General features: G+C 48.3%; 1 pseudogene; it reads right to left on the reverse strand.

The window, feature by feature from the left end:
• Positions 1–11,968: 11,968 nt before the first annotated feature.
• On the reverse strand, positions 11,969–12,155 carry LOC132236275 (small nucleolar RNA SNORA73 family; annotated as a pseudogene).
• Positions 12,156–21,382: the final 9,227 nt, after the last annotated feature.

Genomic DNA, 21,382 nt, shown 5'->3' on the forward strand with positions numbered 1-21,382 from the left:
CAGTACAAGGATGGTGTAAGGATGGAGGGAGGTATTGTAAAGTGCTAAACAATTGTAAGTTATTGTTTATCTCTTCTGGACTTCAATTGTCTGTGTAGTGAGGGATTTGGACTAGCAGAGCTGTAAGATTCTTCCACCATCTAATTTTTATGATGGTCTAATGCCAGCTTATCTTGTAAGTGGCATTACAAGAACAGGCTCTCCTCAGTAATGTTTCTGCTCTCCTGGGGATGCCTTCCTTGGCCGTCCTATCTAAACCCCTCACCCTGTGTCCTCACCCTCAGTCTTAGATTTATTTTCTTCATATTATTTGTTACTCCCAGTGTTATGGACTGACTGTGTCTCACCGGCCCCCCCCCCCCGAATTCATATGTTGAAACCCTAACCTCCAATCTGACTCTACTTGGAGATAGGGCTTTTCAGGAGGTAATTGAGGTTAAATGAGATGATAAGAGTGGGGCCCTGCCCTGGCTGGTGTGACTCAGCTGAGTGTCTTACCATGCACCAGCACTGAAAGGTTGCCAGTTCAATTCCTGTAGGGGGTGTGCAAGAGGCAACCAATCAATGTTTTGTTCTCACATCGATGTTTCTTTCTCTCTCTCCCTTCCTTTCTCTTATAAAATCAACACTAACAAAAGAGAAAAATGGTAATTGGCGTACGAGCTACCCTTTTCATTGGCTAATCAGGGCTATATGCAAATTAACTGCCAACAAGATGGCGGCTAATTTGCATATGTAGGCACAATGCAGGGAGGTGAAAGGGAAAGCAGGAAGAAGCCCCCTGCCACTGACAGTGATCGGAAACCCAGGGGGAGCTAAGAGCTGGGGGGCAGGGCAAAGGCGGCCCTGGGGCCGCCTTTGCCCTGCCCCCCAGCCATGATTGGAGAATCAGGTTCCTTTTCCTCCCTGGCCAGTGATAGCAGGAAGTAGGGGTGGAGCCAGCGATGGGAGCTGAGCACGGTGGAGCTGGCAGTCCCAGGAGCTAGGGGTCCCTTGCCTGGGCCTAAAGCGAAGCCCACGATCGTGGGGCCGCTGCAGCTGTGGGTCCCCGCTGCCCGGGCCGGACACCTCAGCCAGAGGCGTCAGGCCTGGGCAAGGGGCCGATCCTGCGATTGGAGGGTGATGGGGGTCAACGCCTGAGGACTCTCAGTATGTGAGAGGGGGCAGGCTGGGCTGAGGGACACTCCCCTCCCCCACACACACCCAGTGCACGAATTTCGTGCACCGGGCCCCTAGTAAAAAAAAAATAATAAAAGAGTGGGGCTCTAGTTCAATAGGACTGTTGTCCTTATAAGAAGGGGAAGAGACACCAGGAATGCACAGGCACAGAGCAAAAGCCATGAGAGAACACAGCAAAAGGTGGCCATCTGCAAGCCCAGGAGAGAGGCCTCAGCAGAAACCAACCCTGCCACCACCTCCATCTTGGACGCCCAGCCTCCCCAGAGCTGTGTTTCTGCTGCTTAATCCACTTAATCTGCGGTATTTTGTTACGACAGCCCGAGAAGACTAGTATAACCAGAAGTCATCTTTCTTGTTTATTTCTGTGTTTCTAATCTGACTCCCCAGCCAGAATGCAAACATTGCGGGACAGTGCCTGGCACAAGGCAGAGCACCAGTGAGCAAGCTGAATGCACCTGGATGGACTGAAATGATTTGAGGCACTCACTCATTCTACACTTATTTATTTTGTAGGGGAAGGTCCTGTGTCAATTAGACTTGCCTCCCCTTGAATTGTGAATTTTATAAACGTGAAGGCACATGAGATGCTGAAGGGGCGGTGTCACTAAAAACGTTGTGGTCCTGCCCTGTCAGCCACTCTTCACCATGAGCCCTCGGGCCCCTTAAAAAATTCAGCCGGGGTTTAGGAACCAGAATGTTCTGCATCTGGGCATGATGCCAGGTTGTCGAAACACACGCTAGCCATGATCAAACCCCTGTCCTGTTTGTTTGGACCTACTATATAATTTCACTGGAATTTTATATCATCAGAAGAATAAAAAATCAGGCTTAAAACCAGGACGATCCCGTTCCCACTCTTCTGCCAGGACGTTCGAGGACAGACTTCCCCTGTATGGCCGAAGGATCTTCTCTGATGACAAGACTGTTAATCACAAGAATTTGCCACTGTCACAATTTAAAATAATACTTAATGAAACATTTTATTTATTTGCGTCTTCTACATCTTGTTTTTAAATAAACTTTATTTTGAATTCATTTTTGATTTACAGAAAACTTGCACAGATAGTAGAGAGTTCCTATACACCCTTCACCCAGCTTCTCTTAACGTGACCATCTTACATTGCGATGGAACATTTGTCAAAACTGAGGAACTGGCATTGGTGTGTTAGTGTTGACCAAACCCCAGACTTTGTTTGGATTTCAGCAGCTTTTCCATTTCTGTCCTTTTCTGTTCCAGGATCCAATTAAGTCGCACACTGCACTGAGTTATTACATCTTCTTAGCCTCTTCCAGGCTGTGAGAGCGTCTCAGTTTCTCCTTGTTGTTAATTATCTGGACATTCTTGAGAAGAACTGGTCAGGTATTTCTTAGAGTGCCCCCCAATATGGCTTTGCCCGATACCTTCCTCATGATTAGAGTGGGGACCTGGGGATTTAGAAAGGTGCTTATTGGCATGGAGCACTGGTCTCATCACAGGATGGCCTCAGGGCATCTTGGGTGATGCTAACTTGACCACCTGGTTAAGGTCACGTTTCCTGGGTCTCCCTATTCTAAAGTTACTGTTTCCCCCTTCCTTGTCTCTTCTTTGGAAGCAACTCACTAATCCCACACCAACCTCCTGGAGGGGGTTGGTGTCTATCCTATATAATAAAAGGTAATATGCAAATAGACCGAACGGCAGAATTACCGGAATGCCTGTGACCCCTTGCCCTGCCTGGCCTTGCCCCCCAGTGGCCCCCCATCCCGATCGGAGGCAGGGCTTGCCAGCAAACCACCCAGGGCCCTCCTGCCCCAGCCGGCCATCCCCAAATGACCCCCATTGGGGCAGGCTGGCTGGACCCCACCAGTGCAAAAATTTGTGCACCAGGCCTCTAGCCCTGTATAATAAAGAGGTGATATGCAAATTGACTGTCATACCCTTACACAAGATGGCCACCCCCATGTGGTCACAAAATGGCCACCACAAGATGGCCAGCAGGGGAGGGCAGTTGTGGGTGACCAGGATGGCAGGGGAGGGCAGTTGGGCGGGACTAGGTCTGCAGGGGAGGGCAGTTGGGGTGGACCAGGCCTGCAGGGGAGGGTAGTTGGGGTGGACCAGGCCTGCAGGGGAGGGCAGTTGGGGTGGACCAGGCCTGCAGGGGAGGGCAGTTGGGGTGGACCAGGCCTGCAGGGGAGGGCAGTTGGGGTGGACCAGGCCTGCAGGGGAGGGTAGTTGTGGGCGATCAGGCCAGCAGGGGAGGGCAGTTAGGGGTGACCAAGCCTGCAGGGGAGGGAAGTTGGAGGCGACCAGGTCTGCAGGGGAGGGCTGTTGGGCGTGACCAGGCCGGCATGGAAGGGCACTTTGGGGGGACCAGGCCTGCAGGGGAGTGGTTAGATGGTGATCAGGCTGGCAGGCAGAAGCGGTTAGGGCAGTGGTTCTCAACCTTCCTAATGCCACGACCCTTTAACACAGTTCCTCATGTTGTGGTGACCCCCAACCATAAAATTATTTTTGTTGCTACTTCATAACTGTAATTTTGTTACTGTTATGAATCATAATGTAAATATCTGATATACAGGATGTATTTAGGCGACCCCTGTGAAAGGATCGTTTGACCCCCAAAGGGGTCGTGACCCACAGGTTGAGAACCACTGGGCGAGGGGCAATCAGGCAGGCAGACAGGTAACATCCCTCTCGCAATCCACAGGGATTGGGCCTAAACTGGCAGTCAGACATCCCCCGAGGGGTCCCAGATTAGAGAAGGTGCAGGCTGGGCTGAGGGACAACCCCCTCCATGCATGAATTTTGTGCACCGGGCCTCTAGTCCTATCTAATAAAAGAGAAAAATGGTAATTGGCGTACGACGATACCCTTTTCATTGGCTACTCAGGGCTATATGCAAATTAACTGCCAACTAAGATTGGCAGTTAACTGCCAACAAGATGGCGGTTAATTTGCATATGTAAGCACAATGCAGGGAGGTGAAAGGGAAAGCAGGAAGAAGCCCCCTGCCTCTGACAGTGATCGGAAACCCAGGGGGGAGCTAAGAGCTGGGGGGCAGGGCAAAGGCGGCCCCAGGGCCGCCTTTGCCCTGCCCCCCAGCCATGATCGGAGAATCAGGTGCCTTTGCCGCCCTGGCCAGTGATAGCAGGAAGTAGGGGTGGAGCCAGCGATGGGAGCTGGGCACGGTCGAAGCTGGCAGTCCCGGGAGCTAGGGGTCCCTTGCCTGGGCCTAAAGCGGAGCCCACGATCGCGGGGCCGCTGCCACTGCGGGTCCCCGCTGCCCGAGCCAGACGCCTAGGCCAGAGGTGTTAGGCCTGAGCAGGGGCGGAGCCTGCAACCGCGGGGAGCTGGAGGTCCCCTGCCCAGACCTGACACCTCTGCCGGAGGCCTCAGGCCTGGTCAAGGGGCCGATCCGGTGATTGGTGATCGGAGGGTGATGAGGGTCAACTCCTCTGGCTGAGGCATCAGGCCTGGGCGGGGGGCTGAGCCGGGGATTGGGGGGATATGATGGTCCCCTTGCCCAGGCCTGAAGCCTGGGTCAGAGGCGTCAGGCTTGGGCGGGGGGTGGAGCAAGCGATCAGAGGGAGATGGGGGTCCCCTGCCCAGGCATGATTCCTGGGCCAGAGGCCTCAGGCCTGGGTGGGGGCCAGAGCCAGTGATCAGAGGTAGATGGGGGTCCCCTGTCCAAGCCTGACACCTCTGGCGGAGGCGTCAGGCCTGGGCAAGGGGCTGATCAGGCGATCGGAGGGTGATGGGGGTCTACGCCTGAGGGCTCCCAGTATGTGAGAGGGGGGAGGCTGGGCTGAGGAACACTCCCCCCCCCACACACACACACCCAGTGCACGAATTTCGTGCACCGGGCCCCTAGTATATAATAATTGGAATTCCTCTATAAGCAAGATATATCCCTTCTCCCCATTTATTTATTTATTCAATTATTTATTTCCATCATTATTGACACTTGTAAAAACTAATGATTTTATGCCATTGGCACAATTCAGTCTACATGTAGACAGATGCTGAATGCTAAGTTGTTAAGAAGTGAACATTAATTGAGGTGCTTCTTAAGGTGAGAGCAAGACCTGTCCAACTTTTCCCACTAGGCACCAGCTCCATGCTCTGCTCAGTGCCTCTGGGGAGCTTGGCTCCCTGTGCTGCGTTTCCTGACCTGACAGGTCTGGCACCTGGTGACTGCAGCACCACCCTGCCCTCATTTGGGTCCCCAATTTTCACTCCCTTCCACTTTATTTATTTATTTAAAAATTTATCTTTATTGCTGAGAGTATTATTTATTATTGTTCTTATTTTTAATCTCCCACTCCAACTCCTTTTAATAAACTGTTTTTTAAAATTCTTAAGGAAAGTTTATTTAGAAAGTTACAGAGGTAGTAGGAGGGCCCTTGGCACTTAGGAGAAACAGGGAGAGAGATGGACCTTGAGCGAGCGTGAAAGAGGGAGGACAGGTTTGGGAATGCTCTGGACAGAGAGCCCTTCGGGGGAGAAAGGGGTGGGGAAAGGCATGGGTGTGCTTCAGAGAGAGAGCCACCTAAATCAACTTTAAAAAAAATTAATTTTAGATTAACAAAAAAGTTGCAAACATATTGGACAGTTTCCATGTACTCCTCGGCCACTTTCAGGTTCCCCCATTATTTATATTTTACATTATCATGGCACATTTGTCAGAACTAAGACAAGCGACATGGCAGCACTTCCCCACTGACCTGAGTCCCAGGGGCTAGGCCTGCCCACTTGCTGACCCTCCCCTCAGGCATCCCAGTCCAGTCTAAAGCCCAGTTCTATTTGCCCAAAGCGGGAGCCAGACCTGGATACCCCATCAAATCCCATGTTCAGACAGAAGTTGCTCCCAAGACATCTATCTCAAAGGATTAACTAACATGCACCAAATAGCCGTTAGGTTTTGGGAGTACTTCCTGTTCATTAATATTTCTTTCTTTTTATTTATTTATTATAATTTTTAAAATTAATCTTTATTGTTGAGAGTATAGATGTCCCTCTTTTGTCCCCACATTGGTCCCCTCCACCTGGTTCCTGCCTCGCCCCAGGCCTTTGCCACCCTATTGTCTGTGTCCATAGGTAATGCATATATTCATATAAGATCTTTATTTAAACTTTTCCCGCCCTCCACCCCTTCCTGCTGAGAATCGTCAGTCTGTTCCCTTTCTGTTCATTAGATTTCTTTTTTGTTTATTTTGATTTTTAGATTCAATTGTTGATAGATATGTATTTATTGCCTTTTTCTTATATATATATGAGGGGCCTGGTGCATGAAATTTGTGCATGGAGCGGGTTCCAATCCCTGGAATTGGGCCTAAACCAGCAGTCAGACATCCCTCTCACAATCCTGGACTGCTGGCTCCTAATTGCTCATCTGTCTGCCTGCCTGGTGGCCCCTAACTGCCCCCCCCACCCCCCGCCGGCCTGGTCTCCCCATGCAGCCTGCTGTTTAGTCATTTGGTTGTCCCTCCCTAACCCCCCTGCAGGCCTGGTCATAGGCAGCCATCTTGTGAGGGCCTGAGGGTTAATTTGCATATCACCTCTATTATATAAGATTTTGCTTTTCAGATTGTTAAAAAATTCTTTATTGTTTAAAGTATTACATATGTCTCCTTTTTCCCCCATTGACCTCTCCCTGGCCGCTCCGACCTCCCAGCACATGCCCTCACTCCCCTACTGCCTGTGTCCATTGGTTATGCTTATATGCATGCATACATGTCCTTTGGTTACTCTCTTAACCCCCTTGCCCTCCACTGTCCCTCTGAGATTGAGTGATCTGTTCAATGCTTCTATGTCTCTGGATCCATTTTTGTTCATCAGTTTATGTTGTTCATTATATTCCACAAATGAGTGAGATCATGTGATATTTATCTTTCTCTGACTGGCTTATTTTGCTTAGCATAATGCTCTCCAGGTCCATCCAGGCTGTTGCAAATGGTAAAAGTTCCTTCTTTTTCACAGTAGCATGATATTCCATTGTGTAGATGTACCATAGTTTTTTAATCCACTGGTCTGCTGATGGGCACTTAAGCTGTTTCCAAATCTCAGCTATTACAAATTTTGCTGCTATGAGTATAGGGGTGCATATATCCTTTCTGATTGATGTTTCTGATTCTTTGGGCTATATTCCTAGAAGTGGGATTACTGGGTCAAATGGGAGTTCCATTTTTAATTTTTTGAGGAAATGCAATACTGTTTTCCACAGTGGCCACACCAGTCTTCATTCCCACCAGCAGTGCACGAGGGTTCCTTTTACTCCCCATCCTCAGCCAGCACTTGTCATTTGTCAATTTGTTGATGATAGCCATTTTGACAGGTGTGACATGGTACCTCATTGTCATTTTGATTTGCATCTCTTAGTTAAGTTTATTCCTAGGTATCTTAATTTTTTGGTGCAATGGTAAATGGGATTGTTTTGTTTGTTTTTTTGTTTCTCTTTCTGTAAGTTCATTATTGGTGTATAAAAAAAGCCATAGATTTCTGAGTGTTAATTTTGTAACCTGCTACATTGCCAAAATTGTTTATTAAGGAGAGTAGTTTTTTGGTGGAGTCTTCAGGGCTTTCTATATACAATATAATGTCATCTAGGAATAATGACAGTTTTACTTCTTCTTTTCCAATTTGGATGCCTTTGATTTCTTCTTCTTGTCTGATTGCTATGGCTAGCACTTTGAGTACTATGTCAAACAGGAGTGGTGAAAGTGGGCATCTCTGTCTTGTTCCTGTTCTTAGGGGAAATGGTTTTAGTTCTTGCCCATTGAGTAAGATGTTGGTTGTAGGTTTGTCATATAAGGCTTTTATTATGTTGAGGTATGATCCCTCCATTTCCACTTTCTGGGAGTTTTTATCAGGAATGGGTGTTGAATTTTGTCAAATGCTTTTTCTGCATCAATTGATATAATTATGTGATTTTTGTCTTTCAGTTTGTTTATGTGATGTGTAACATTTATTGATTTGTGGATATTGTACCATCCTTGCATCCCTAGAATAAATCCTACTTGGCCATGATGTAAGATCTTTCTAATGTAATGCTGGATCTGATTTGCTAGAATTTTGTTGAGTATTTTAGCATATATGTTCATCAGGGATATTGACCTGTAATTCTCTTTCTTTGTGGTGTCTTTATCTGGTTTTGGGATTAAGGTAATGCTGGCTTCATAGAAAGAGCTTGGAAGTGTTCCTTCCTCTTGAATTTTTTATTGTTTATATTTTTTATCTTTATCGTTTTCTTCTTTCTCTTCTTAAAGAATACTTTTCAACATTTCATGTAATACTGGTTTGGTGGTGATTAGCTTCTTTAGCTTTTTGTTGTCTTTGAAACTCCTTATCTGACCATCAATTCTAAATAATAGCTTTGCTGGGTAGAGTAATCTTGGTTGTAGGTCCTTGCTATTTGTCCCTTTGAATATTTCTTGCCACTCCCTCTGTCCTGCATAATTTCTGTTGAGAAATCAGCTGACAGTCATATGGGCACTCCCTTGTAGGTAACTAACTGTTTTCCTCTTGCTGCTTTTAAGATTCTCTCTTTTTTGTTAGCCCTTGGCATTTTAATTATAATGTGTCTTGGTGGGGTACTCTTTGGGTTCCTCTTGTTTGGGGTTCTCTGTGCTTCCTGCACTTGTAAGTCTATTTCTTTAACCAGGTAGGGGAAGCTTTCTGTCATCATTTCTTCAAATTGGTTTTCAATATCTTGCTCTCTCTCTTCTGGCACCCCCATAATGCAAATGTTGGTACATTTGAAGTTGTCCCAGAGGCTCCTTACACTATCTTTATATTTTTGGATTCTTTTTCTTTTTGCTTTTCTGATTGATGTTTTTTGCTTCCTCATATTTCAAGTCATTGATTTGATTCTCTGAATCCTCTCTACTCTACCATTGAATCCCTGTATATTTATTATTCTTTATTTCGGTCCATGTATGCTTAATTTCTGACTGGTCCTTTTCTTTTTTCTTTTTTTTTCTTTTTTTTTTTTTTTGCATTCTTACTTAGATCTGTGCAAGTATCACTAAGTCTCATTGACGGTCTCATGAAGATTCTTGAGTAACCTTATAACCGTTGTTTTGAACTCTATATCCAGTAGTTTGTTTTCTTTCATTTGTAACATGTTTCTTTGTCTCCACATTTTGGCTGCTTCCCTGTGTTTGTTACTATGTATTGGGTAGAGCTGCTATGTCTCCTTGAATTGGTAGAGTCATCTTGTGTAGTAGGTGTCCTATAGTGCCCAGTGGCTTAGCCTTCCCAGTCACCTGAGCTGGGCACTCTAGGTGCATCCCTTTGTGGGCTGTGTGCACAGTCTTGTTGTAGTTGAGACTTGATTGCTGTTGATGTCACTGGGAGGAATTGATCTCCAGGCCAACTGGCTGTGAGGACCAGCTGTGGCTACAGTGGGAGAGCTGCTATGCAGGAGCCACCACTATGGGGCAGGACTTGCTTCACTGGGGCTTTGGTGCTCACTGAGTCTGCCCCTTGAGTGTGTTGTTTATGGATGTGTAGAGTTGTAATCTGATATGTTCTGATGCTGACCACTGGGTGCACTGGTTCTTGGGTTTCTAGGAAGGTGCAAAGTCAGCCACTGCCTGGGGCACCTGACAAGAGCTACAATGAGATCTGCAGATTCCTCCTATTTATATTGGTTTAGAAGTGTCCAGGCGAGGCCCAGGTGTGAAGCAAGGCGGGCTGGTGCCGGTGCCGGGTCTTGGGCCTTTTATTGATAGGGTCTCAGGGAATCACCAGGGTGGAGCAAACAGAAGTGGCTTCCAGTCAGCCCTGCAACTGGAGAGGTCCCAGCATAGGACCAATGACCCCTGTAAGCACTTCCATCTGGGAGAAAGCTGCCCTTGAGTTCCTGCTCAATGCCAGACAGTCCAGCTCCTTCTTGTATGTGCCTGAGCCCCCCAGAGCCTTGCCCTGATGCTGGAGCTCAGAGGAATTGTAAATTCAGTTCATGTGCTGGCCCTTTAAGAGGAACAGCTGGGTCTCCAGCAGCCTCTGTGTCACTGAGACCCAATCCCTGCTGGTTTTTACTGCCTGTAGTTATGGGGACTTCTTTTCCCAGCACTGGGTGCCTGGGCTGGGGATCTGGTGTGGGGCTGGGACCCCTTGTTCCTCAGGGGGGCCTCCACAGAGATGAACTCCTGATTAAAAAAGTGGCACAAGCGAGTGCTGTACCAGCCCATTCAGCGCCTCTGCACCCACTACTAGTCTCAGTGTGCTTTCTTCTTTAATTCTCTAGTCATAGGACTTCCATTCAGCCAACTTTCAGGTGGTTCTGGATGATGATTGTTCTGTATTTTAGTTGTAATTTTGATGTGGTTTTGGGAGGCAGTGAGTACAGGCTATGTCACCATCTTCGTTCTCCAATATTGCTCTCTTTATTTTTATTTTTAAAATATATCTTGTTTGATTTAAGAGAGAACGGGAGAGGGAGAGAGAGATAGAAACATCAATGATGAGAGAGAACCATTGATTGGCTGCCTCCCACACGCCCTATACTGGGGATCTAGCCTGCAACCCGGGCATGTGACCTAACTGGGAATCAAACCATGACCTCCTGGTTCATAGGTTGATGCTCAACCACTGAGCAACACTGGCTGGGCCCCTTTTTTGTTATGTACAGGACGATGCTCCAACCAAGACACACCAGCCAGGGCTCATCTTTAATATTTCAATGAACCAATACATGCATGTAACTTACTGTTGCCCTTTTTGGTTCCATAACCTATAGTCATGCAGTTATTAGCTTTCATCTTTCAGAATATAGTGACTAAAGATATTTTCTTTCCCATATCCACTTCTATAAACATTTATTAATTACCACAGCTGCTCTGCCATCCATCAGGATTTGGGGGACTAAAAAGGCCTAGACCGGCATGCAAGGAAGTTGAAACAGAATGAGGGAGAGAAAAGGCCCATTATCATACCTATGATGAAGGCAGAACACAAGAGGGAAGTGTCAAAGGCATACAAACCGATTGTGTCACTGTTCTGTAAAGTCCTGCAGGGGCTTCCAAATACCTTCAAGATTAACAGTGCTCTTGGAATCCAAGTCCTCCAAGATGTGTTGCTATTTTCCCTCTTATCTTCTGAATGCCAGCCATGGAGCACTTCTTTCAGATCCTGGAAGGTGACACGCTTATCTCTGGACACTTGCCCCTGCGGTTACGGTGCCTGGACACCATCACTCCTTCCCTGACAACTGCTGCACATGTTCAGAAATGCGCTCAGACCTGGGCTAGGTTAGAACCTCTTGTCACGCCTCCCAAAGCATCCTGATGGCTCCTTTCCTAACAAACATTACATTTCATGGTGACCACCGTATACTGCCTTCCCGGCAGGAACTCCATACCGTATTCTCTGCCAGGTCTCCCATGCCCAGAACAGAGCCTGGGCCACCCTGCATTCAAGAAATATTGTGGAATGAGTAAATGAATGAATAGAATGAGAGATAAGTGGATAAGAAGTATAAAGAAAGTGTTTTTAGGGTTTCAGAGGGGAGGATGAGGATTTAGTTGGTGAGATCAGGACATTTTCCTATGGGAGCTGCTATCCTCGCTACCTGGCAGCATGGAAAGGCTGAGGGGCCCAGACATTTCTGATAACAATCAACAAAAAGGAGAGTGTGGAAGCAGGAAAGAGGGACAAGTTTGGGCAACAGAGAGTAAGCCAACGTGGCAAAAGTCTGGGAAGGATGCGAGGCAGAAAAGGAAAAGAGCACATTATACCAGGGCGGCTCTTTGTAGGTAGGTGAACCCAATTGCCATTTAGTGAATATTTTTCTTCTTTTTTGTCTCTAGATGTGTCCCGCATGGTTGTCTCCTCAGTCATTGTCCACAGGACTCAGAGAACCAGTAGGAAAAGTGGCACAGACTCAAGGCCCCGCGTTCTCTCCAACGGTGTGAAAAGGAGCGGGTACTTCCTGGGGCCTAGCCCTGTGCTCCTCTAGTCGCCTGGATAGAGCCTCATGGGGTACCCATGTTGGGTTAAAATGGAACAAGGCACTTCATGAAATACTGAGCCTCTCACCCCTGCAAATATTTAACCCAAGGCCTGATGACAATCTTCCCCCAAGTACAGTGATAGGTGGTCCTGCACTGGATCAGAGTTTAGACTAGACAATGATTTACTTTACATTAAAGTCTCCTTCTCATGTAAGATCAGAAGAAGAAAACTAGTGGGGCCACTTCTGGAAGGAGCTTGCCTGCAGGTTTGGGGCTGGGGAGGACGTCGGCAAGAGAGAAGGAGAGGGCTTCATCTTGTTGGGAGAAGTGAGAGCTGTAACTGTGGTGTGAGTGAGTTCACCGAGGGAAGGAGTGTGAAAAGACAGGGAAGAGAGCCGAAGGCAGAAACAGGAGGTGCTCCTGGGACGGCAGCAGGTGGGGGATGTGCAGAAACTCACAAAGGAGATGCTATTCTGTGTGCTCAGGTCCACCAAGGACAGGGTGGTGGGTGGTGCTCAGAGGATCATTGCCTCACCTTGAGAAAGCAAAGCAGTTTCAAGAGAGTCGCGGGGAGAGACCAATGGAGAAGGTGAGGGAGAGTAAGGGAGAGGGGATGGCGAAAGTGACTGTCGTTTTCAGAAGTTGGGTGGTTAAGAGCAGGGAGCAGAAGCCTGTGGAAGAAGTGGGTGAAGGAAAAGGGCTTTGGTTTCATTTTAGTAGAGAGTAACCATGATCCTTTTTAAACACGAGGAAGGAGGTACAATCAGGCGAGAAGAAGCCAACGAGAGTGGGCAGAGAGGTGATAGACTGTGGCTGGTGAGAAGCACTGGGTGAGAGGTTGGCTTTGGCAAAGAGGACAGTGCCATCCTTGGCAGAGTCCACAACATTAGAGAAGAGGAAGGTGAGGATTCAGAGAGATGGGCCGGCCAAGGCAAGATAACAAGATCCAGTGACTCAGTGAAATTGGAGATGAAGTTATTCCTAAGAGTGGAAAACAGTGAATGGCCAGGAGTCTTCAGACAAGAGACCTGGAGGCATTTGATAGCAGAAAATGAATTAAAGAATTACCAAGCGTCCATGGGGACACATGCAGACAACGGGTTTGTGGCTTTTCTTCACCGTGCTCTGCAGCAGGAAAGGAGGAGATGAAGTCAAGCCACGCTGGGTTCCCTGGGTAGGAGTCATCAAAAAGGAAGAGGTGAGTGAAGTCACAAGGTGAGCGATGGGACGAGAAGCCAGGAGGAGGAAGACAGCACATTCAGATGAGGAAGCAGGAAGGAATGTGTTTGTGATGGGCCACCTGTAGCAGGTGGGTCTGAGGCTTCAGTAGTGACTTGGGGCTCTGTTCTCGATCCCAAGCTTCCACATGGCACAGGGGCCGGACACTCAGACTCTGTCGGTGGTGGGGACAGCATGGTCATGGAGGTGAGGTTTGGGGAGGATGAGAAGTAAGATGGCTGATGCCTGGGTGAACCAAGAGGATGGTCCACACTTTGCGGATCTCAGAACGATTTGGGGGAATCCAAGGTGGTCTGGAATTCCCAATAAGGCTGAAGCCAGAAAATATAGTCTTTTGAGATTCCTATTGTGGGGGTCATCTCCGAGTTTCAAACTTGCAAACACAGAACCGCCTGGCAGTTGTGATGCCACATGAAAGCCAAAGTCATACCTCCCCCTTGGTCCCTCTGGCCAGCTGGGCACCTCAGATGAGAGCTGCACCCAGGGCTGCACCATCTGCTGTTGGCTCACCTGCTGTTGCACCCTAGCAGCCAGATCTGATGGCCCAGATGGCAACCACTGCAGCTGGTGTGGCTGTGGGCTCTGCTGTCGGCCCCACACTAGTTCATGCCATTGCTGGGGCTTCCGTGAGGAAGGAATGCTGAGTCCTCCAGGCCTGACCTCACCCAGGAGCCTCAGGGAACTCAGCCGGCTAACCACCACCAGCAGCAACAACAGGCTAGTGTGGTCACCACGAGATGAAACAGTGTTTAGCATGTGCCCAGAACCAGGGAGACCTCAGCGAAGTGCTGAAACAGTGCAATTCTACAAATAGATTAGCCTAATCAAGAGGTTAAGATTGAAGACATGGGAAATCATCTCTCATGATCAACTTCATTTAGTGTAAAAATATAATTCATAGGGAAAGTATAAAACTATCAGTTAAACCTCTTCTCTATCATTATTACTAGTAGTTTCCTTGCCTCAGAATTGCAATGGACCCGGCCAGTGTTGCTCAGTGATTGAGCATCGACCATGAACCAAGAGGTCACTGTCTTGATTCCTGGTTGGTGCACATGCCCAGGTTGTGGGCTCGATCTCCAGCAGAGGGAGTGCAGGAGGCAGCTGTAGATGTTTCTCTCATCAATGTTTTTATCTTTCCTTTTCTCTCTCTCTCTAAAAACCAATAAAACATTTTTAAAATTGATTTCAGAGAGGGAAGGGAGAGGGAGAGAGAGAGAGAAACAGCCTATCTAATAAAAGAGTAATATGCAAATTAACCATCACTCTGTGACAAAGATGGCGGCGCCCATAGTGGTGGGGGAGAGGGGGGAACGCTGGCGGCGTTGCCCTGGCTATACGAGCCCAGCATTCTGCACCCCGGCCGAGTGGAGGGAGGGGCCAGGGGCCCAGCATCCCATGCTCTGGCCGTGTGGAGGGAGGGGCCTCTGGCCAGAGACCAGGGCGTGGGATGCTGGCATCATTGCAGGCCGGGCTGAGGGACAGCGCCCCCCCCCCCCCCATGCACAAATTTTGTGTACCAGGCCTTTAGTCAATGATAAGAAAGAATCACTGATCGGCTGCTTCCTGCACACCCCACACTGGGAATCGAGCCTGCAACCCGGACATGTGTCCTGACCGGGAATCAAGCCATGACCTCCTAATTCATAGGTTGATACTCAACCACTGAGCCATGCTAGCTGGGCAAAGTGTTAAAAAAAAAGTATGGCAATGGAAGAAGGTGTTTTACTGTATAGAAGTTTACTGAGATGGTATTGAGTTTGGGGCTGGACAAATGTTTGTGAGATCTCCTTAAATCAGCTTTTGTGATGTTACTTTCTATGAATCAATGAGAATAAAGTGATTTTCTTTAGAAAAAAATCCTACTGTGACTATTTTTACTGCCATGCTGGTGTGGTTGGAGGAACATGGAAAACAGTAACTACCTCATAGAACTGCGTAAGAGTCAGATTTGAGATTACAGGTGAGCCATTCACATGGTGCCGGCTGGGCACTTGGTTCCTTCACCCAGGTACTCAGCTTCATGCTAGGTTTCGTAGAGAAACAAAAGAAATGACACATGGGTGTCTTTTACAAGGAGCTTGTGTTCTAGTTGGGAGAGAGAGCAAAGGTGTGCCACACAGGCCTACCCCACATGGCAGTGGTGCCCAACTGCCCGCCTGTGTACTCGGCCCCTCTCTGATTGACACATGCCAACCCTGGTACAACTTAGGCACAGTTGTGGATACAAGAATTCAGTGGAGGGAGTTGGATTGGCTTCAGTAATTCCAACGGCTTCAGGAAGGTCCCATTTGAGGCGGGTCTTGAAATAGGGAGGTGGGACTTCGAAGGCTCACAGCTGGAGAATTAGGATAGGTCAAGACACAGTTTGTTTTAATGCATCTGGAATGTATGTAATACAAATAATGAAAATAATATGAATAGTGATGATGATAGACACATAACGAGAGTTTCCAAGGTGTCAGAGAATGTGCTAAGCGCTCAACGTGAATCATCTCACCTCACAGCAATCCTAGGAGATAAATCATTAGAGTCCTTTTGGCTGCAAGTCACAGAAACCTCAACTCAGTTCAGAGATAAGGATTCTCTTGGCTCATGTAGCTGGATATCTGGACGTAGGGTGGGCTGCGGGCAGGGTTTTGTCATAGTCTGGCTCCAGCTCCCGTTTCTCAGTGTACTTCCTCGTCCTGCCCGCCCCACGCATCGGCTTCAGTTCCCCTCAGACAGGAGAGCAGCGCATCCTCTGCCCTCCTGGGGAGAGGGAGGCGGCGTCCCATGGCTTTCTACCGAGAGGCAAGGAGCTTCTTTTCTAGAAGCCACGGCAACTTTTTCCTTGAGTCTTGCTGGCATTAGTCATGACTGTTCTTAAACCAGCTGTCAGCAGTGGTGATGGAACTAGTATTAGCCCAGAGCGTGGTCCCCTGGCTTCATCCCCAATGGCCCAGCACTGCCGGTCTGGGATGGGCCCAAGCCTGGCATTTCTAGCAAGTTCCCAGGTGATGCTGCTGCTGATCCTGCAACTGCTGTTGACACATGCTGGTCACACTCATCTGCTGGCATGGCACAGAGGTCAAGCTAACTGCCTTCCATGGCCATCATCACCTCTGCTGTGCACACGAGGAGACTGGGGCTGAGAGGGTGCAAGCATCAAAGGTCGCATTGCCTGTGTTCCAACCCGAGCAGCCTGACGGGAAAGCCTGTGAGCTTCACCGCTAAGCGGAGGCCCTTGTAACCGCAGCCGGCCTCAGCAGTCGGTGTGAGAGGGGCTAGACAGGCTGCAATTATACTCCGGAGGGTTCTCAAAGCCAAACAAAGGAGCTTAAAGCTGAAACCATGGGCAATAGGGAGCCATCACAGGTTCCTGAGGGGAAGTGTTTTATAAAGATTGGTCCAGAGGTAAAACTTTTATTTATTTTTGATACGCAATGCAATTAATAGTTATGTCAAAAGTCTTTTTTGTCCCTGAATTACAACGAAAGTTGACTGTATTCTCTTTTTTTATTTTATTTAAAGTCAGATTGAGATCTGACTATAAAGTAAAAAGTTTCCCCTCTGTGTGAGTTTTCACAACTGTAAGCAACAGAATTCAGCTCTAGCTGCTTTAAGCAGAAAGGGAACTCACTAGAAAGCATTCAGGCAGCTCTCAGAATTACAGGGGGGGCTAGAGAACCAGAGTTTGAGGCTAAGCAGCCAGGAACCGTGCCCAAAACCATGCTGTGGAAACTGGAATCTCTGTAGTTGAACTAAGCACCAGACACCACTGTGCTCAGTGCTAGGGCAGGAACACAGACTTACTGACATGGCCTCCCCTCCCCTCTTCTGTGCCAGGAACATGGTCTGGTTGCTCCTGCCCTGCTGCCCATGGCACCAATGGGAGTGAGAGCCCCTCTGCCCTGGTGCCCACCTCACTTCCTTCAGACCCCACGTCCAGAGCATGAGCTTCCAATAGCAGAGTGTGAGTCCACCCCCCCCCCCCCCCCCGCTCAGCCCAGCGGCAAGGGAGGCGGGAACAGAGAGAGCAGGGCATCTTAAGCTTCCACTGTGGAAATCTGACTCTGTCTCCTATTCAGACTTATAAGAAGGTGTTATGGGCTGAATTGCAATCCCCCAGCCCCCAAAGCCCTAACTCCCGGTGCTTTAGAATGTGTATACATTTGAAGATGGGGCCTTTAATGAGGTGAGTAAGTTAAAATGAGGCCATTAGGTGGACCTGATTCAATCTAACTGGTGTTCTTATAAGGAAGAGGGAAGCTGGACACAAAGAGAGATACAAGGCATGCACGCACAGAGGACAGACCATGTGAGGCACAGTGAGCACGCAGCCATCTGCACATTGCCACTATGGCATGTGTGTGTGCGTGCGTGTGTGTGTGTGTGTGTGTGTGTGTGTGTGTGTGTGACACTTTGATCTTGGACTTCCAGCCTCCAGAATTGTGAGGCAATAAGTGTCTGTTGCTTTAGCCCCCAGCCTGTGCTATTGCTTATGGCAGTTGAGCTGACTCATACAGAGAAGTGCCCAACCAGGGAAAGGGTTGGGATATTGGGGAGTTGAAATGGGTCACAATTGCACCCCATGCTCTCCCACCCCAACGCGTCTGAGGCTGAAGGAGGATCTTCAGGAAGAAAGACTGGGAGGATGAGGAAGGACATTGTTTTAAATAGGAGGACGTTTGAGGGCTCCTGCAGATGACCCCCCAATGCACCTTTAATCTGTGTGGAGAAGCCTGGGAGTCCTGTGCCTGTATATTCTTGGGAACCTCCAAATCTGGAAGGACCCAATCAGACTTGGCAAGCACACGTGCCCCTGGCAACCGAAATTCACAAGCTCCACGGTGCACACCCGCGGGCCTGGGCTCCTTCCCAGGACATGAGGCCACCGGCGCCTGGGCTGCCTTGCCAGCCGTGCAGCTCCCTGGGAGAGGCGGCAGAGCCTGTGCTTTGACTCGGGGGACCTGCTTTCTGAGCTGAGGTTTGCGGCCTGTGGCTTTTGTGCTTCCCTCATTTGCCCAGCTGTCATCCTCACCTCGCCTTCTTCTTTTATTTCCTTTTTACAAGTAGGTACCACCTCTTGCTTATATTCAGCCGCAAACCAAGAGCTGGGGGACCAAGGAGAGGAGCACAGAGTGTCAATGCAACACCCCCCGCCCCTGCCTGTGAGGGGCCAGAGATTCAATGGGAGCTGCGTGTGGTCCAGCATCGTGAGTGGGGAAGTCAACAGAATAGAATCTAGTTTCCTCTGCTCGGCCTTTGGACTCTACCTGGTGACACCAGAAGAGCCTGTAGCTGCTGAAGTCCTTTCTAAGCTGCAACCTAGCTACACGGGGGCAACTGGAATATTCCACCAGCTAGTGGAACCAAGGGAAGAAGAGAGATGGTGGTGGGAGGTGGGTCAGAGCGGGCTGGGGGGTGTCACCCAGAAATAAAACTTTGTATGCTGCCCCCATGCTTATATCTATCTGGCTTCCTAAGGCCTGACTTCCAGGACCTTCAGAGCAACTGCCCTGGAGTCCTGTATCACAAATCGTTGTGCTTTGTCCCAACAGATAGGCTGGGGCTAATTGTCCTATCTCTGCCTCACACGTGCTGTGTGACCTTGAGTGGAGCATCTGATCTCTCTGGGCTGTTTTCCTCTCTGTGAAATGGGGTTGATAGCATTGACCTGTCCCAGAGAGTGAGCACAGGAGGCGTCGCTAATAAAACTTGTCATAAAAGTCTTTGTTCTTCCAAGGCTCCTGGGTCTAGAAAAGAGAGGATCTGGAGGCTGTGACCACAGCCCGGGGAGGCAGGGGCTGCTCCGAGCGTGAGGGCCGGCTCTGAGCAGCACAGCAGAGAATGGGGTCTGATGGCAGCAGCAGGCTGTGCAAGGCCTCACAGAGGACCTGCGGGAGGGCAAGGCAGCTTGGCCTCTGATGTCCGGGCCTTGCCATTGACCCACTCAGGACATCTGCAACAACTCACAGAAGTGACAGCAGCTTCTTCCAGTTTCTGCCTGTCAAGTCCAAGAGTCTTTCCAGCAGCGCTCCGATGGAAGTTGCATGCAAATCACGAAAGAAAGCCCGAACTTGGCTGGGAGTTTGTCTTTGTGCAGAGAACAATGGTCAGAGAAAGAGTGCTGTGTCCTGCGGTGTTCAGACTGCATGGACACAGTTCCTCCCGGAGGGCCAGCCTGCCCAGAGCTGCATGTGTGTGTGCATACGTGTGAATGTATCGTGTATATGTGTACACAGGTCTGTGTACATGCCTATGTGTGGGTGTATTGGATAAGTGTGTCTGTCTACATGTGTATGTGCAGAAGTATGTATCTTTGTGTGTGTACATGGATCTGTGCATGTACATGTGCATATACACATGTATCTTTACAGTGTGTGTGCATGCATGGATTTGAGCACACATGTGTCATGTGTATGTGTGTATATATATGTGTATATAGAGGTGTGTATTATGTGTGCATGTGTATTGTGTATCTGTGTATGTTATGTACACTGGTGTTGAAAGTGTACATGTGTGCAAATGCATGCATACACATGTGTGCATATAGGTTAGTGTGCATGTATGCACATGTATATATGAATATGTATTTGTGACATGTACATGGCAGCAATTTTCAGGTGGTATGCCACAAAAAATTTAAAACATGCAATACCTGCCCTGGCCAGTGTGCTCAGTAATTAGAGCATTGGCCTGTGCACTAAAGGGCCATGGGTTATATTCTGGGTCAAGGGCATGTATCTGAGTTGCAGGTTCCATCCCTGGGCCTGAACCTGGATGCATACAGGAGGCAACCAATCGATGTGTCTCTCTCACATTGATTTTTCTCTCTCTCTCTCGCCTTCTTCCTCCTTCCCTTCTACTCTCTCTATAAAATCAATGGAAAAAATATCCTCAGGTGATGATTAACAACAAAAACAAAAAGACAGCAGCCGACACAACCAAAATTATACCTATTTTTTCAGATCAGCTAAAAACATAATATATTTTTTGGTGAGCAGCACAATTTTAGTAATTAGTTTATGTGTGCCGTGAGACAAAAAGGTTGAAAATCACTGGTATAAGGGGCTGGCTGGAGGGCATGTGCAGGACCACAAACCTTACCTCAGGCCTTCACAGCGTTGTGTTGGAGTCAAAGAAGCAACCACAGTCAGGCCCAGCAAACACCACCAACACTGAGGGGGCTGTGGGTGGCAAGACTTGGATGTGAATAGGGGCTGCCATAGCGGGTCAGAGTGCTGTGGTTGCTGGAAAGTTACTGGCCAGCCTTTCCGTTTTCATAAGCCAAAAGTTGTACAAGCCAGTCAGTGTTTTATGTTTAAAATCTGAGAAATGCTGTGAATGTGCCAGAACCATTTTAGTTTGTATTTTGTGTTTTTGACAATTAGAAAGGTCTCTTGAGTTTCATCTTATCAAGATGTTGTTTTAAAAATATATTTTTCAGAGCAGCTCTCTGAATCTGCTCTTACGTCGCCTTCCTTGTGATATTTCCTCATATTAATAATTATGAAGCCCAGGACTGACAGCTGGCAGCCTGTGGGACTCAGTCTCTGCGCCAGACAGTTGTATGGGAACCCAGCAGCTTCCTAGAGCTGTTTGGCCATTGGGAGGTCGCTGGGCCATTCTAAGTCTCAATGTTCTCACCTCTGAAATGGGTATGCTAATAGTAATAGGATTGCTGTAAGGATTAAATAAGACATTGCCAAGCTTCCCGATCTGTGTGCCAATGTGCAGTTTGCTGGGAGGTGCCAGCCACCAGCCTTAGGTCACGAGCAGTACCTGGGGGGCTGGCAACATAATGGTGAGCATCACGCACGGTTCCAGGAACACCTGTAAAAGGGTGGAATTCTGAATCGCTATTTCAGACATACAACGACATGGTTAAGAAAGCAAGCTGGAGTTTTTCATGAAACATTTGAAAGTTCTTTACAAATCAACATTGAATACCTACACTTTTCCTTTTTCCTTCTATTTTTATCTTAATTACAGAATGTAAACTGAGTGTAACGGAGGGTTTCAGATGGCACGCTGGAGGGGTGCA

This window comes from Myotis daubentonii, chromosome 5 (genome assembly GCF_963259705.1).
Source record: "Myotis daubentonii chromosome 5, mMyoDau2.1, whole genome shotgun sequence".
Taxonomy (NCBI): domain Eukaryota; kingdom Metazoa; phylum Chordata; class Mammalia; order Chiroptera; family Vespertilionidae; genus Myotis; species Myotis daubentonii.